This window comes from Equus quagga, chromosome 6 (assembly GCF_021613505.1).
Source record: "Equus quagga isolate Etosha38 chromosome 6, UCLA_HA_Equagga_1.0, whole genome shotgun sequence".
Lineage (NCBI taxonomy): Eukaryota > Metazoa > Chordata > Mammalia > Perissodactyla > Equidae > Equus > Equus quagga.
In genome coordinates, this window is record NC_060272.1 from 129,284,469 (window position 1) to 129,303,792 (window position 19,324).

Sequence of the window (19,324 nt, forward strand, 5' to 3'; positions counted from 1 at the left end):
CCATAGTGCCTTTATAGATAAACTGGTATGCTTGCGTAGAAGTCCATTCACACTGTGTTCCAGCCCTCACTTCAACTGGAGAACCTGATTGATTTTTAGGGCTCAATATAGAATCTACTTTTTTTTTTCTCCAGAAACCCTTCCCTGATACCCAAAATCTGAGTTAGTTGTGCCTATATTTCTGGTATTCCTTTTTAAATTTATCAAATTTATTATAAATGGTTTACTTATTTTTTTCTGCCTCTAAACTGAGTGATTAGAAGCGAGTGGCTGTGCTAATCTTATTTATCCTAAACCCAGCAGCTCAACATATGTTTATTGAATTAATTAGCCATCTAATCATTCCTTCATTACTGAATCTCAATATATGGAAACCTTCATATTTCATCATTTTAGCTATATTTTTAGGGTTATTTTGACTCAACATTTTTGCAGTTCAAATTTTTGCTTTACAATTTTATTTAAACTTCTGAGTTTCATTTTTCAACCTGAATTTCTGTATTTTCTTCCTGCTTTGAATGTCCATGGCATATTGTCTATATCTATCTTGTGATAGTTATTTTATTCCATCTTGCATAATAGTTGTCTTTTTCTCTCATCTTAGCTATGAATATTTGAGCCATCTGTGGAAACAATTGGGACTTTCTAATTTTTGTTTCCTTGCTAGATTTTGCATAGAATAAGTGTGCAACACGCATCTGATTAATTTAGAATAATTTAGCTTTATTGGGGATATATGTGCTAAGCATGTGTTAAACGTGGAGACGTATATGTTTTCTATCAATTGTTCGATCTGACTGACAAGACATGAGGAAGCCACTGCATAACTGTTTGCAGCTTGTTTTCTTCTAATTATATGAATCGGAAAACATACTATGAAATAAACCTAGGTGAAAATTGTTCATTTCTTTATATCCATTTATTTGTGATGCAGGTCTCTCTTAACTATGTTCCATGGCTTGGAAGAATAGAGTGTGATTGGTAAGGGAACAAAAGTGAAGCCTTTAATTATCAGAATAAAAAAAAATAAAGCCACTCACATTATTTTCTCTTTTGTGGATAAATTCTTTTTAATGTAAGCTTTATACTCCCTGAGAAAATACCTAGGAGACGCATAAATACATCATCTATTCATTGATTCTTAGTCAAAAATCATATATCAAACGTTATGTAATTATTGAACATCCTTATATTTCTTATCATAAAGACTCAACATATATTTGTTACATTGGTCAGGTTTTCTGGTAAACATACACAAATCTCATTGAACATTTTTTGTAGTATTTAAAGAGAGGTAAGACTATTTTACTGCTTGCTTTAGCCTAAGTGTGCATTATATCTTCCAAGCTTTAACGATCCTCCGTAGATGAAAAATAAGATGCTCTACCTTAAACACCTGAAAACTATTGGTAATAAATATCATATTTGTTTTAATTTTTTCTAGCCATAACAAAACAAGAAAAGTCCTCCAATCTGGTTTACGTACTGCTATAAACCTCAGTCCAAAATTTGACAATGATAGGAAAAAGAGAAATATACAGTCCTATATTACCTATAAAACAGATGCAACAATCTTAAACTCAAGGTAAAAAATTCAATCAAGCAGTGTATTAATTAAATGTCAAATCAAAATACTGAAGAGGGACTCAGTCCAGGAGAACACACCTGGCTAAAAATTAAGAAAAAATACATAATAACATATAGATATGATGTAATTCACATACATATGTATGTTGTTGTGTATTAATTCTTATACACTGATTATAAAGTTAATCTGAAAGAAAAGAGTACATTAGGAGAAGCTGAAAGAATTGAGAGAAATATTGGCTAATCAAGTATATCCTTCCAAATACATCTTCAAATAGAGGCAAATAACTGAGCAAAACAATTTATACTTTGAACAGATAGAAATTTATATAGAGAAGTTTTACAAATTATTATGAAAACCACTAATATCCCAGTAAAAAGTGAAGAATAGCAGTGAATTGAACATTTACGAAACAAATTAAAATAAAACAATGAACATGCTAAAGTGTTCACAATGTTGGAAAAGAACCATTCTGAATAATGTTGCCCTTCTTAGGCAGCCTGGGAAAGTGAGGGTTCCGCTGAATCTTGTAGCCTGACTCACTTTGAATCACTGCCGTAGAGAGACTTGTCTATACTGTAGATTAAATTTCCATTAAAGTTTCCATTTTATTGAATCTCCTGAACCAGAGAAAATAGTTGAGTCAATAAAATGCAAGTCCTAGCTTCTAATATGGGACTTTAGTAAAAGCAAATAAACCAGTAGGAAATTGTCACACCCTTGAAATTGAGAATGAAGGAGACAGAGAGTAAGTAGCAAGCCCCCGATTCCTGGAACAAAGCAGAAAGAGGATTGTCAGAAAACTGAGCCCTTGCCTGACCCTGGTCTCACTCCCTCACCTGGGAAAAGATGGTCACACAGCCCAAGCAGCTCTTCGTGATCCAAGGCTGTCAATATTATCTATAATGGATTGAATATGTATGTTTCTCCAAAATTTATATGTTGAAATCTTAACCCCCAATGTGACGGTCGAAGGAGGTGAGGGCTCTGGGAGGTGATTAGGTCATAAAGGTGGAGCCTCATGAATGGGACTAGGACCATTTTGAAAGAGACCCCAGAGACCTCCCTTGACCCTTCCAGCATGTGAGGACACACCAAGAAGGCTGGCTATGAAGAAGGAAGCAGCTCCTCACCAGACACCAATCTGCTGGCACCTTGATCTTGGACTTCCCAGACTCCAGAACCATGAGAAATAAATTTCTGTTGTTTATCAGCCACCCAGTCTATGGTATTCTTTTATAACAGCCCAAGTGGAGGCAGATAGCATCTGTCATCTCCACTATCAGCCACATGTATCTGATAGAACGCACTAGAGGTAAGTGTCAACTGACCTGTGAACAAAGATCTTGAAAACAACGAATTGTACTGATTCTTTTCCTTTTTTTTTTTTTTGGTCTACTGCCATTCAAAGAGTCTGGGCCCCAGTAGTGCTTAATGTAATGTAGTTTGTGTCCAGTGATTGAATTGTGAAATCAAAGCCAATAGGCTGTTTCTAATCTGAAATAGTGTTCTTATGAGCTTGTTATCAAGGCTAAAACTTTCAGATTTGGAGAATACCTCAGGAAGGCCAACGCCATGCTCTTTTGGCCAGGTCCAACCAAGTGACTTCAACAGAATCCTGTGAAAAGAAATGCCCGTGTCGGTTGATAAGACAAATTGAACTGAAAACGGACATTAGAAAGTTTGCAGAACCTCTCTCTCTCACAGCAACCAGTGAAGAAAGCAGAAAATGAGTAGGGAGAGAGACAAATGCCTTTTTATTCCCTGAAAGCTTGCTCTGAAAGGATGCTCACCTAGCAAAAGAGAGAATATTTTGAAGTTAAAGCAAGTTCAGAGTTTGCATTAATTTTTTGACCTGAGCATTCTATTTACAGAGCTATTTTGTTTGTGACTTTAAAATGATTTAAAGAAAAAGGAAGATTTTCTCCACTCAGTAAAATTATAAGCCAGAGTCAGAGACTAAAATCTATTTTGTGTTTTGAGCACAATAAACACTTAAATTTGTTAAAATACCAATTGCATTGTATAAGGACAGAAGCCTGTGGGGAAGGGCTCCAATTCTCCTCTATCATCTATGCCCAAAGCGGCTAATTCTTTCCTGGACTCCAGTACTGGAGAAAATCCTGATGTTTCAGTCATGCCCTACAACCGGGCTCAGCAGCAGTAGAGCTGAGGTATTTTTCTCATTCTGCTTCCCTCTTTGTCTCTCTTAAACAGTACAAAAATGTATTCTTTACTATGTTCTTTCAATTGCAACAGATATTCATTTATTTATTTGCTTGTTTTTTAACTGTTTAGTCTAATATCTAGATTATATACACTCAGCCTCAGGAAGAATTTGGCGCTAAGCATATTCTCAGCCAGGAGGAATTTTCCTTAACACTTAACTCCATTAAATAATGGCCACTGTATAAAATATGACCATTGTATACACCCTGATAACCTTATTAAAAATAATATCCTTTTTTTCTATTTGTTTTCTTCACAGTATTCACTACCTTCTGATGTGCATGCATACATACATACATGTATGAGTATGTATTACATGTGTATATATGACTATTGCCTACTTCTTCCAGAAATCAAGCTTCATGAAAGTAGTAACTGCCTAGTTTGCTCAGCACTACAGAACCCAGTGCTAGATGATCAGACTCATGGTAGAAACTCTATATGTACACAAAAAGTAAATTCGCAAACTATGTGTAAGCTGGTAAAGTCGATCCAAAAATAAAAGGGAACATATGTAGTCAACGCATTAGAATCAAAGCTTCCAGTCTTAGCTGTTGGAATCTTAGCTGCCCATTGTCGGGATCTTAGCTAACTTCTTTAATAGCCAACTCAAATTTACACAACCTCCAATTGTTGTATGTGTGGCAAATGGTAGAATAAAGTATTGTCCATTTTGCAGGATTTTTCAGAAAATACTGTTACCAAATTATTGATAATTCTAATTCTAAACATTGAACTAATGGTGATAAAATTTAGAAGAATAAAATAGATGAGATAGAAGTATGAATTATTGCTTAGGGCATCTGGGTTAAAAATAGCCACTGAAATCCAAAGTTCAGAAAGCCATACAAAGCTCATTCCAGTTACTTATTGTTGTCACTTTTAAGGTGAAAACACCATATTCCATCTAATTTTAAGGGTGAAATTGCAATTTTCATCACAATTCTACCATTGGCACATCTATTAGGGTAATCTTCTACTAGGCAGTAACGTCAGATTTGCACAGAAAGCAGGCAAAAAGCAGTACCCTTTATGGTAAAAGTTCACTTCCAGAAGTGCTACAGGTAATAAATTTAATCAATATTTTTAATTTAAATAAATTTGCTCTGACAAAGGTCTGGCATTAGCCATTTCACAAACATTTAACCAGTTCTCAAACAAATCTAAAAAGAAATACGTGTTGACATATAACTCTTTCTTGTCACATCCACTTGTTTTCCTTTAATTGGCCTCAGTCTCAAAATCAATATGAATCCAAATCAGTTTTTCAATAACCTTCGGCGTTGCTTTTGCCCTAACTACTTCCATTTTGCATACCTTTTAAATACATTTTTGCAGTATTTAACTGCCAGCCTCTGACAAACATAGCCTTTAAATTAATTAGAATGTTGAATTTGTTCATACTCAAAAAGTGATGAGTCATTATAACTTAAAAAATGTATAACCCTAAAGAGAACTTTATGATGGACAGGTGGACAATATCCTGTTATAAATGTTCTGATTTCCACACAAATGCATTGCAGCCTATCTTTCTATTCCTATCAGGAATCACAAGGCAATGACGTCTTGCTCATTTGGAGTGATGAAAGCTGTCACATGCAAGAAGAATCTAACTTTTTTGAATCTAGCCTTCCCTTGAATTGTACCAACACTCTTAAAAGAAGACTTTAGTAATATCTCATTACTTCTAATAAGCTTCAAGTAAATAAAGCTTATTTCCAGGGTTAGTCAAATGATAGCACCTATTGATAAGAAAATTATAATCTACAGGTTGATTTCAGAAATGAATACAAATAAGAAATGTGAAAGATTCTTAATTCTTTCATGATGATATCATTTTCTTTGCTTGTTGTTCTTTAAAAAGCACAAGATAGCAGGACATATATAGAAAAATAGATATTTACACGAGTTTTGTCGAAATATGTGAAAAGAATGAAGAATGTTGATGGCTTTACTATGTTAGAAATTAAACAATATAAAAGAAAGTAAACAAAAGAGGACATTGCACTCTTGTGATCTGTTGATCAATGTCCTTGTATTCTTGAACTATTTAATGCTTAAGTGATCAGAAGATGATGAAGGGTCAAATACAGCATTAATGAGAATATCACTTTAAAGACTTTAACAATGATTTATCACATTTTATAGGTAAAAATGTAATTCATGTTAATTAGAGAAAATCATCTAAGAAAAACCCTCTTAATAGAGCACATGCCCAATATTCGGAGTTGTTAGGAACAACTTATGGAGAATTTCAATGAAAGCTTCTAGGGAAATCTGAAAGATGTCTCTAGAATATAACTAACCTGGCAGTTCCAGAAGGCAAAGAAATCACCCTTGTGACAAACATTTAGTCTTGCGATTTACAGGAGAGACCCTCTGGTAGAGCGTAAAAGCCGTTGAAGTCAGAGGGTTTTGCATCCTTCTGGCTTTTGTATTAACAAAGTAACCAAGCAATTTTTTTGTGCTTAATCTCTAAAATAGGATATTCATATTATCTCTACTTGTCATTAAAGGACAGCATTGAGATTGTGGAAGAACTAGGAAAACCAATGACTATTTTACAAAAAAAAATAACTACCCTTAAAGAAAAGGCATAGTGTTTACCAAAGACACTAGGACCCTCCTTTTCACTCGTATCTTCATTAAAGATGCACAGATTTCTAGAAATTCCCATGAACCCTGTTGGTGGGAGATATTTATTTTGGCCTAATTTATGATTTCTCCTGAGGACTAGTCAATCATTTAATAATGAGATTTCACCCTATTTTCTCTTTCGAATTTCACTAAAGAAAACAAAGCTAAAGGAAAACTTGCTATGAAAATTTTTGCATTTTCGAGGATTATTTTTTCTTTGTCCTACTTTTGAATAGGTATCTGTTTGGTTTGTCTTTACATGACTCTACCAGCTCCTTCTCTTTGTGAAATCGTCTGCATGTTCAGGGACAATTACAATAGAATACAGGGAAGGTAACCATTCAGTTTTAACAGTAGCTCTTGGCTGCCACTTCTGCGGGGTCAGAGAGCAAGCTGCTCTTCTGAGGAAGGTGCAGCATCGTATCAGGGACTTCTGGCTCCAGCCATGCCTCACATTCAGTGCTGCACGCGGTATAATAGTTGTGCCTTGGGAAAATTTGTGTATTTACCCATATGTTCAGTCGTATTTCTGGGACACTTGCAAATGAGGTGATGCTTGTAAATGTTACAGGCCTATGGGTTTATACATAATGCAGTGTTGTCAAGTATAAAAGAAGAAACAAAATGGAACTCTTGAAAAAAAATTTAAATACAGTTATCAAAAGTCTGTTGACATGGTTGAATTCTATTAATTTTGGATACTTTTCTTCTAGAAAGTGCAACCACTTCCCAAGATTTCTTAAAGGTAACTTACTCCTAATAATGTATGGTGTTGTGCCCCACGGTTATCATTAAAAGATAATAAAATATGTGCCCCACAAAATCACATAAGCAACCTTCAAGTCTATGTGTGAGGAGGCAGTGGGTTCCGAATTGTGGGAAGGGTTAAGGGTCCAGACATTCAAGTAAATGCTAAACCAAGAAGTTTTAGTTCCCAAAATGCCTCAGTTTGTTAACTCCAGGTAACCTAACAAAGCATTTCAGGTAAAATTCCTATTAATTTGCAATCATTTTGTGTGCTTGTTTTCTGCATGTATTTTCTTTGTTTACTTTCTTTTAGATGCAAACTTCACTGATGCCTTCTTTTATTTTTTCCTCTTTTTTTGATCTTTGGTTGTTTTGCTTGTTGGATTTTTTTTGCTGTTTTGTCTCTTTTTTTCCCCTCCAAGAGGCGTTATGCCGGAGAGCCGAGCTTCTTACCCATTTGAAGTTTGAGAATTGGCCAAGATCATTTTGGCCCCAACACCTCTTATCATCCACCTTACCAGATAAAACTGCGTGGGTTGATGCGCCAGAGTTCCAGATGGCCTGAGGGAAACTTCAGAGGGAAGCAGCTACTACATGCTTCCCCAAAACCCAAGTCAGACAACCGATTTTCACATCAGGACCACTAAGGACCTCCACCAGGTTTTCCTCTGGCTTCCTCCTGTTCACGCACGGTTGTCAACAAGGGAGCCAAGAATAGACAATGGGGCAAGGAGAGTCTCTTAAACAAATGGTGCTGGGAAAAGTAGATATCCACATCCAAAAGAATGAAACTGGACACCTATATTGCACCATACACAAAAATCAACTCAAAATGGATTAAAGACTTAAGCATAAAATTCATAGAGGAAAACACAAGGGTAAAACTTCTTGACACTGTTTTTTGCAACTTCTTAGACATGACACCAAAGCACAGTCAGTGAAAACAAAAATAGATAAGTGGGACATCAAACTGAAACATTTTGGCACAGCAAAGGAAACCAACAAGAGTGAAAAGTCAGCCAACAGAGAGGGAGAAAATATTTGCAAACTGCCTATCTGATAAGACATTAATGTCCAAAAATCTGTAAGAAACTCCTACAACTCAGCCAAGAAACCCAAATAATGTGATTAAAAAATGGGCAAAGGACTTGAATAGCATACAAAGTATATATGAAGGCATATAAATGACCACCAGGTACATGAAAAGGTGCCCAACAGCACTAATAATCCGGGAAATGCAAATCAAAACCACGACAATGAGGTATCACCTCACATCTGTTAGGATGGCTATTATCAGGAGGAAAAAGAAAGGTATGCATTGGTGTGGATGGGGAGAAATTAGAACCCTTGTACACTATTGATAGGAAGATAAAATGGGGCAGTTGCTATATGGAGGTTCCTCACAAAATTAAAAATAGAATTATCATATGATTTAGCAATTCCGCTTCTGAGCATATGTCCAAAAGAATTGAAATCAGGATCTTGAAGAGATGTATACACTCTCATGTTCATTGCAGCATTATTCACAACAGTCAAGATAGAGAAACAGCCCAACTGTGCGTCAACAGCTGAATGGATAATGAAAATGTGGTGTAGACATGCTATGGAATACCACCTAACCTTAAAACAGAAGGAAATCCTACCATTTGCGAAAACACTGATGAACCTGAAGGATGTTATGTTAAATGAAATAAGCCAGTTGCAGAATGACAAATATTGTATGATTCCGCTTAAATGAGGTATCTAAAGTAGTCAAAATCTTAGAGGTAGAAAGGAGAATGGTGGTTGCTGGGGTTAGAGAGAGGAATATGGAGAGTTGTTGTTCAATAGCTACAAAGTTTCAGTTTGCAAGATGCCTAAGTTCTAGAGATCTGCTATACAATACTGTCTATAGTTAACAATATAACACTGTGCACCTTATTATTATTATTATCATTATTTTGCTTGAGGAAGACTTTTGCTGAGCTAACATCTGTGCCGATCTTCCTTTATTTTGTATGTGGGACACCACCACAGCGTGGGTTAATGAGCTGTGTGTAGGTCCACACCTGGGATCCTAACCCCCAAACCCCTGGCTACCAAAGCACAGCATACAATCTTAGCCACTAGACCACCGGGCCCGCCCCGGCAATTCATTATTTAAGATGGTAGCTCTCATGTTAAATGTTCTTACCACAAAAAAAGAACAAAAGGAAACTTTTAGGTGATGGATGTGGATACGCTTATTAACTTGATTGTGGTGATACTATCATGGGTGTATGAATATGTCCAAACTCGCCAAATTTTATGCATTAAAAGCGTTTGTAAAAAAAAAAAAGTACCGTGATGATGATTAGAAAAGGATTTCACTTTAATTTACGGTTTTTATACCACTGTCTCCTCTTCTCATTCTCAGTTTCCAGAAAAAAACAGCTAAAAATGTGTTCTTATATATCAGTGTCAACGCATCTTCTTGTAGGTGACAAACAAGTGGCTCAGCTGTGACACGATTCCTTCCTCTGTCCCTTCTATCTCTCAGAACTCTTGGTAGATCCTGTGGCCTGCCTAATAAACTCATAAATACTTGGGCTGAAACTACTCAACGTTCTTCACAACTGATTTAATTTTACTTGGCCACGCTTATCTAAAATTACTTTTCCGTATGCCTAGGCGTATCATATTCAAACTGCAGAAAACCAAAGACGAAGAAAAATGCTGAAAGAAGCCAGAAAAAAATTTACATAAAGAGGAACAAGGATAACGATTACAGTGGCCTTCTCACCAGAAACCATGCAACACTCTGCAAAACTGCTCACCAGACTCCTGGAAATGTGGGCTGCCTTCCCTATAGCCACTGCAGATCTGGGCTGTGGGGGACGGTAGGCAGGCAATTGAAGATGCCACAGTGGCCTTCTTACTGGAAGGCCACAACTTGTTTCCTCAATGAGCCTTCCCTTGTATTGGTTGTTATCTGTGGCCAGACTCCAGACTTCTGTGAAAGTTGATTCTGACAGTTCTGCAAGCTTATTACTGCTTTGGTGGAGAAGCAGAGCACTGGATTTCTCTGCTCCTCTATTTGGATTCTATCTAAGAAAATTTGCCTAACCCAAGAAGCCTTAAATGCCTTTTCAGAGTGCATGAATAATTAATAGTTTCTCAAGGTACAAGTATAAAGGAAATTGCTACAGTTACCGAAGGTTACACAGTGTACAAGGAATAATAAAAACTTCAAAACATGAAAAAAAGCTCTAGGGGTAAAAGTAGTTCATTTTTTGTTTCAATCAATCTTTTACACTAAAAAAAAGTCCTGGTTCAGTTCTACACTGACAAAATTATTGCATCTTTTTAAGCGGAATGATAAGAAAAGTCACAAGATGAAATTCCAACCTCCAACAGGAAAGACGATTGCCAGTTGGTTAAGCATGCTCATGGGGCTCTCTCTTCAACTGGATCTTTAGCATCAATGCAATCAATCCTCATTCTCTTCAGATTGCATATTTGTGAAGTTCCCCTGATCACCACAGTGTCTTGGTCACCTCTAAATCAGTGCTTGCAGAGCCATCACAGATACTCGTGGATATGCACAGAGTGGTGAAAAATTTGAGTCACCCTATGTAAATGTTCCCAGCTGAGGGTGACAAGGCGACGCTCTGATTTCTTGTTCAGTTCTTGTATCGTAAACAAGTATCCTTTCTGGGGATCTACTTAATGCCATCTTTTTTACCTTTTTGTGCTTTTCTATAGGAGATTCTGCTGTTTACAGTGGCCTGAAGCATCCCGCTGAAGCGCTGTCTGGTGTTCCTAAGCACACGGAGGCTGTGAAGGGCCCGACAGAGAAAATATGCATTAAAGAAGCTTTGCTCAGGCATGAGTTATAGTGCTGCTGGCTGTGGGTTCAATGCTGATGAATCAACAATAGGGTACATCCAGAAAAAGGAAGAGGAAATTCAGTCATGAGTAGGTGACACTGCCCCCACAAGTGCTGAAGGAACACCAACAGAATGTAATGAAACCATGGAAAACAGGGAAAAGCGGCTACATTTGTGGATTCAAGAGACGATGACTGATTTTAAAACAAGCGTATTTGGACGGCACTGTTATGAGACTGAAGGCCAAAGGAGTTCATGGTCACGCTATCTAGGGTCAGGAAAATGTTAAACCCGTCCCTAACAGGGCTAGCTAGTACACACATTTCCAAAGGCAATAGGACATGAAAAACGTTAAACTTGCTGGTGAGATGGGTTCTGCAGATCAAGAGGCTGCAGAAAATTTTCAATAATACCTGCTAAGTGTTATACAGGAAAAGAGCTGGGTGGAAGAGCACACCAACCTGTTTCGCGACAAGGACGTTGGCAACCATACCTATGTGACACAAATGGCACTTCGGTTGAAAAAAGGTTGTGACCAGAGTTTTGCAGGAGCTTATATTCCTTATATTTATACTTACTTATAAGTATAAATTTATATTTACAAAATCCCTGTATTTCCACTTGGAGCAATAGTTCAGTATTCACTAAGTCCACGTGCATGGGAACTTTCTAGAGCATCACTCTTGCAAATAATGAGAATCGACTGTATGTTTCGGTTGTGGTTAAACCTCTTCGATACTTGACAATAAAATGACCTTCTATCCTTAAATCAGAGGCTTGATTTTTTTCCATGATTAAATGTATTGGATTATCCTTATTGAAGCATGTTTTACACTAAAGGATTTTATTTGCTACTGGATTTTCTTTTGTTTAAATAAATAAATAAATGGCTGCATAATCGTCTAGGGCTAAACCCTTTGTATTGCAAGAAAATATTTCTGGTATCGATCTTAACAATAGCAGAGCATTCCTCTGACTTTATATGTAGTCTAATATCACAGATATTTACTATTACTTAAATGTTTCAATTAGATTGAAGTAGCACTGTGAGGAGATCTGCCTAGAAAAATTGAGAACAAAGCAAAAAGATGTAAGGCTTTGAAAGTTGTAAATAGAAAGGCAAATTCTGCCACAGCTCAGCTATTCAAAAAGTGGACACTTTAGACTTTTCAGATTGCTTTAGAAATGGATGATCAACCATGATATTTATGGGCATGTTTTACTTGTTCTGATTTTTTAAAATACATGAATAATTTTGTGTCTTCCAGCAAGACGGCTGGCTGTTATTGATTCCCTTGCTTGACCATTCATTTTGCATGATGTACTCAAGACGTTCTAAATCTTAGGATTTATGGACCCCTGTCTAAATTAAAGCTCTTTATCTAAAATATGTTCTGTCTTCCAGAAAAATTAATCATGGCTCCAAAAAGAAATCTCCCATATACAAAAATCTCCTCTTTTTCTTCCTCACACCTCCAGAAAGTCAAAGAATTTCCCAAACTGTGAGAAGAATGAAGAGAAACGTGTAGATAGAAAAACAATTTTAAACTATGGCCCTCCTGCAATTCATATTTTATCCACAAAATTCCAGACTATCTGAAGGAAAAACATAAGTCTGAGCATATTTCCCTCTGTGACAGCATTTGCCTGACTAAAACCCAAAGTCATGAGAGCAGACTGCCTACTCCTCAACAAGTGGTAAAGTTAGAAGTTTAAGATGAATATACGTAGGTCAGTCTTAAAAGAGAACATCAGTGATTTCCAGGGGTAGTTTCTCAACCAAAAAGGGGAGAAAGAATACCAGAGTTGACGTCAGAAACCATATTTTAGCACACTATGGACAAGTGTTTCTAATCCCTACAGTATGTCAGAAAAGACAAGAAACTCCCTAAGAAATGGATGTCCATGGGCAGGTGAGAGGAGTGGCTGACAGGGAGGAAGCAATAGTGGAAGTTATTTTTTATCCTTTCACCATTATCTTTCCGAAATATGATTTTTATATTCCTTATGTAACATCACGGCCTCCTTCAGTGATTAAATATGGCAGTTAAAATTTACTTTTGCTAAATGAACACATATACATTATGCCATTCATGATAATGATAGGAATATTCAACATTTAACAGTATTGAGTATTTAATATTGATAAATGGGAGTATCAAGCCTGAGTAACACATCAGTAGCTGTGTTTGTTACGATTCACTCAGCGATGCAAACCTTGCGGAGAGTGACTAACAGACTGGAGGGATGGAGTGGATGTTTCATGATCGTGGGAGCTGCGTAAGCAGCGGTTGTCCGTCTGTTGCGTCTGAATCTGATGCAAGGCCTGAGGTCAGCAGGGCTAGCACTTGTTAAGGAAAGATGGACACGGTTTGAGAGAAAGTAAAGACAAAATAGAACCCATGAGAATAAACTGAAACCTACATCAGTCTTTAGAACACACATTGGTCTCTACTCACCTCCAGGGCTTCAACTCGGATGACGTAAGTGACCTGCAGAAAAGCGTGCGCAATCCGTCATGGAACCAAATAGGAACTGAGCTCAGGACTTTACAAAACTGAAGGAAGACATCCGCAGGAGCTACAGGAGCTGCGGGTCCAGCAGCTGACCCTCGCCAGCAATGTGGGCCAGCATATCAGCAACTGCATATATAAGCTGCAAAATTATCCCCCCCACGTTGACCTGTGTAAGAGCATATGCTTACTGCGTGAGTTCCACAAGGTAAATCTGGGGCAAATTTCCCGACCCTCATCCAGATTCAAGGAAGGAAGGGAATTCGGTAGTAAATGCATTTGCGGTTTACCTAAATCGACATGATAAAAAGCTACCACAATAGCTGTTTGGTTCAGAATTTTATAACATGCCACGTTTAGCCTAATTTTCCCTATCTTCATTCAATATTCCCAAGATATTATTCAAGAGATTTCACTTTTGTATTTCTGACTCAATAAAATGTTTTTGGCTGTTAATTATACAAGAAAGACTCTGATTCCTCTTGCTCAGCCACACAGAGGTAATTCCTTTCTAGACATAAATATTTTAATCAAATATCACATATTTATATGCACCTGCAAAATTAGAAGTATTTGAATATATAGTTTAGGGATGTATTTTTCCATTTTAACATTATGCTGTAGTAAATATTTTGCCATAAAAAATTACTTGAAAACATTGCTTAATACTCCCAATATTATTTCATAATTATGTAGCATTATTTTCTTTACTAATTCTGGAAATTTAGAGTTTTTCCAAAGTTTAATATGATAATCAATGATGTCATAAACATTTTTGTGCACAAGTTTTCAGAAGAATATTTTATTATTTCCTTGAAATATATTTCTAAATGTTGAATTACTGGATTATATAGTCTTGAAGATAGTTTGCCATAGTTGTTAAATGTTTTAGAGGGTCTGAAGTATTTCTCTTGATAAATATTACCATGTTACCAAATGTTAATCAAATTTGATGTGTTAGACTACTTCTGACTCGCATGAAAGTATATCATATTTTTTATTAGATTTAGGCTCCTTAAACTTCCCCCACACATCACTCACATTTCTTTTAACCAGAATTTGTCTTTTGATATGTCAGATTTGCCTCATCTCTGGGTTTTTATCATATTTATAGGGGACCTAATATTTTGACATTAAGTTCACTGCTTCTTTCAATTTTACTGAGTATGTCAGAGAGTTTTCTAAGTTTTTCTTCTAATATTAATTTTCGATGGCTTGACCCTTCTCGTTAATTTTCAATGGCTTGAGCTTTCTCATAGGTTTCTCATAGGAACTAGATTCTCTTTGAGAATTCCCTATGATGCTCTCATTCACTTATTCTGCAAGCTTATTTCATATATGTATATACATACATATAAACGTAATTTCATGATTATATTTTGACATGAAGATATGTTTTGTTTACTTGAATTCAGCAATCTTTAATTTTCTTGTTCTGTTTCTTTTTCTCATTTTCATCTGCACTTAGAAAAACATTTTCCAGTATAGAAATGATAAATAAAAAGAACGAAGAAAGAAAAGGGGGAAAAGACCTTAGTTTTTGTAACTGTTATGTTCTCATTTTCCTTTCTTTTTTTTGTGTGTGTGAGGAAGATTGGTCCTGCTCTAACACCTATTGCCAATCTTCTTTCTGCTTGAGGAAGATGGCCCTTGAGCTAACATCTGTGCCACTCTTCCTCTGCTTTGTGTATAGGATGCCACCAAAGCATGGCTTGACAAGCCATGTGTAGGTCTATGCCCAGGATCCAAACATGCGAACCCCGGGCAGTAGAAGAAGAGTGGGAGAACTCACCCACTATGGCATCAGACCCGCCCCATATGTTCTCATTTTTTAAATTCAGTTCTCTGAGGTCTATGAATTCGATGGTGGTGCAGAATGCGGAAGTTGGCCGTCTGATGCAGGGGCTGACGAAGGAACCACGACCGCCTCAGCTTCAGGATCAGGTCCTCAGGGCGTCGTCTGTGTCGAGAGGGGAACCCGGGCAGGGCAGCAGCTGTCTCACTTATTCCAAAGTCATCAGGATCAGAGTCCGTGGAACTTATTCTCAGGTTCTGAAAATATTTTAAAATTTATTTCTTTTTTCCTTGTATTTTACAGGTGTTTTGTAACTCAGAAAATCTCAGTCAGGAACTACTAATCAAATGCCAGGTAAGTACTTTTAGCTTCTTCCATTATCAGATCTCGTAAATTTGTCCAGAGATTTCTGACACTGACAGGCCATACGACATCTCTAAACAATGGTTTCACAAAGTATAGAATGTAACAGAAAAAAGCAATAAGACACAGATTTAGATGCTACAATTCCTGCTAAAGTCAGCATGCCCTTTTAGAAGTAATATATTTTTAGTATAATAAGGTAGTATACATTTATTACAGAAAATCTCTAAAAAGACAAAACTAAAAAAAAAAACACCAATAGTTCCACTTCCCAACTTGACATATTTCTTGCAAGTGTTTTTGTTTATAAATTTTATATAGTCATGCTTATATATAGATATGTATATCTATCCACTCATAAATGCTTATAAAATATATATGTTTGGATTATAAAAGCAGAAATGCATACAGTTGAAAATTTTGAAATATCAATGAAAACAAGTATGCTGGATTTAACATACATTTTTCACATATATACACATATATCAGCCCTTGTATATATTTTATATTAAATATATGTTATTAATATCACTATTCTTTCCTCTCATGTATTTTCTCCTTATCCAATGTAAATCTCATAATGACAATAACTCATTTACTAACACTCTAAAATTCTTGTCCCTCCAGGTTTTGTTGCTGCTGTTACACATATTTAAATACTCGCAACTCCCTTGCATCTTTAAACAATCAGTCCTCTTTCTACCCCTAACCTCCCCCTGGTTACTAGCTTATCTTGCTTCTCTCCTTACAGCCAAATTTCTAGAAGTCTTTTTCTGACACCATTCCCTTTCTCCCATTCTTTCTCAATCCACTGCAGTTTATATCCAACTCCTCAACAGATCACCAGAACTTCACTCACAAAAGTCACCAGAGAGTTCCACGTGGACAAAGATAATGGACATCTTCCTGTATAATCTTACATCAACTTTCAGTGGCCTTTCACTACTGCCAACCCACATGCTCCTTTATCATCAGGGGCCTTTGATAGGCTGACCATGTCCTTCTGGAAACTTGCCTGCTTGGCCTTTGTCGAACCACATGTCTGACCATCACTTCTCAGGCTGCACAGCTGACTCATCTGCCTGGCTTTCCACGCTTAAGGTTGGAGTTTCTCAAGGCTCACCCCTAAATTCTTCTCTCTTCTCACTCTTTTCTCTCTTATAGTCAGTCTCAGCCACACAATTATTTGGAAATTCCAATTATACACCAATGATTTGCCTGTATTTATTGCTCACTCAAACCCTTCATCTCTCTTCAATTCTACCAGGTCCCCTAATTGGACTTTTGACTGGGAGCAGAGGGAGGAGTTAGGTGGTGAAAGCCTTACTCTGTAATTCCAAAAAGGCTCCTGGTATTCCGCTCCCACTTAAACACAAGACTCTGCACATTCTTGATTCCGTAGCTGTTGGTCACTTCTCTTTCTCCTCGAGCATGGCTTCAAGGGTTTTTGTTGGTTTTTTTCCCCAGAAGAATATAAAACTGTTCTATTTCTGAGTACTTACACATAGGAATATGCATTTCATATGCCTTCAAAACTGAAATATAATATTAATCAACTTTTTTCTTTCTGAGAGGCTCAAGTAACTTTGTTTAATCTTATAGTCCAGCATTTTTGAAGTATTTGTGCTACATGTGGTGCAATTACCAAATGGTTGAAAGGATTCATTGAGTTGACTCATCACCTTTCCAGTGGTTGCAGTATGATGTTGCTGAGAAATGTAAGTGGCAATATTAGAGGCCCTGAAAGCTTGCCTCCCCTACATATACATCAGGCTCCACACACACATCTGTGAGTAATGGAAGGGCACAGAAAACCTCATTGATGAGTAGGTTCACAAGATGCCCAAGTACAGGCCTAGTTACAGAAATCTAAGTCCTCACTTGAGGGACATAGAAAATTCACAGATGATAGTTTTCTAACATCCAATCCTTTTTTTTTTTTTTTTTTTTTGGTGAGGAAGATTGGCCCTGAACAAACATCTGTTGCCAATCTTCCTCTTTTTGCTTGAGGAAGATTGTCACAGAGCTAACATCTATGTCAATCTTCCTCTGTTTTATGTGGGATGCCTCCACAGCATGGCTTGATGAGCCGTGCTATGTCTCAGCTCAGGATTTGAACATGTAAACCGCAGGCCACCAAAGCAGAGCCCATAAACTTAACCATTACACCACCAGGCCAGTCCCCATCCAATCGTTTTTTTAATGATTCACTGCTAAGCAAAGCTAGAAAAGATCCCAGCCACAAAGAAGCAGTGTTTCTAAGTCCAGAAAAAACCCACAAAGGGCCAACCTTGTGGCATAGTGGTTGAGTTTGTGTGCTCTGCTGCAGCGGCCCTAAGTTCATGGGTTCGGATCCCAGGTGCAAACCTACACACCGCTGGTCAAGCCACAATGTGGTGGCATCCCACATACAAAATGGAGGAGGATTGGCATGAATGTTAGCTCAGCAACAATCTTCCTCAAGCAAAAAGAGGAAGATTGGTAACAGATGATAGCTCAGGGCTAATCTTCCTCACCAAAACAAACAAACAAACAAACAAAAAAAAACCCAACAACCCTGATAATTAAAGTTGACCCTTGGTATAGGGATTATCAACAAGCAAAAAGAATATAAATGGAGAAGCCATAAGCTTTTGAACTCAAACTTAGCTTCCTTCCACCTACTTTATGACACAGTAATTGAACTGAACTGCTAACATTAAATTTCATCATCCATCTCCCCAGAATAAGACCTTACAGGAGGATGCTAATATTATCCTGGTTAAGAGCAAATTCTCCTAAGAAAATATCACAAAAATATTTCAGAGAAGACACCAGACAAAGATCATCTTCTCTTCTCAAACAAGAATATGTTAATAGAAAACCCCAGCATAGTAATATGTGAAAAGAATTCACATATAGAATTAAACTATAAAGGTAAGTAATTAAACTTAGTTAAGAGGAAAAGAATATGTTACTGAAAGGAAAGAGATATCAGTCTTTATATTCTTTTTCCTAAAATTTTGAATTTTAAATAAACACAACTCCATTTGGGATCGAGGGAGAGTGACACATCTATAGCGATGTGCATCTACAGCTGTACTTATAGCTGGCTCTCCCTCCCTCTCTATATATGTATCTAAAAAGTTAAGGAAAGAATGTAAGAAAACAAAAATAATAACATAAAGTAATTAACATCACAAATGTTATCCAAGCAGAGTACTATAGAAAATGTAAAAAATAATGAAGTAAATCTTGAGAAATTTTAAACAAGGGACAAAGAGGAGCTAAATTCACTTAAAGAGAGTAGTTATAAGATTTAGACAAAGCATGTTAAATATTTGGAGTAAATAGGGAGCAGATTAAAAGTTGTAGTAATACAACCCCTTCTTAAGCTGAAGAAAGGCTGGAATCTAGATGTCACAGAGACTTGCAATTTTTAGGGAAGGTAAGTTGACATGTGGAAGAACAATTTTTTTCTTTTTCCTTTTGGTTTGTTTTTGTTTTCTTGGTTATTTCGAAAGTAAAGGATCCAGCAAACGCTAAAGCCAAAAAAAATTAACAGTAATTAAAGTTATCTACAAAGAGGAGAGAATTAGGCTGTTTACGGAACTATTGTCCATAA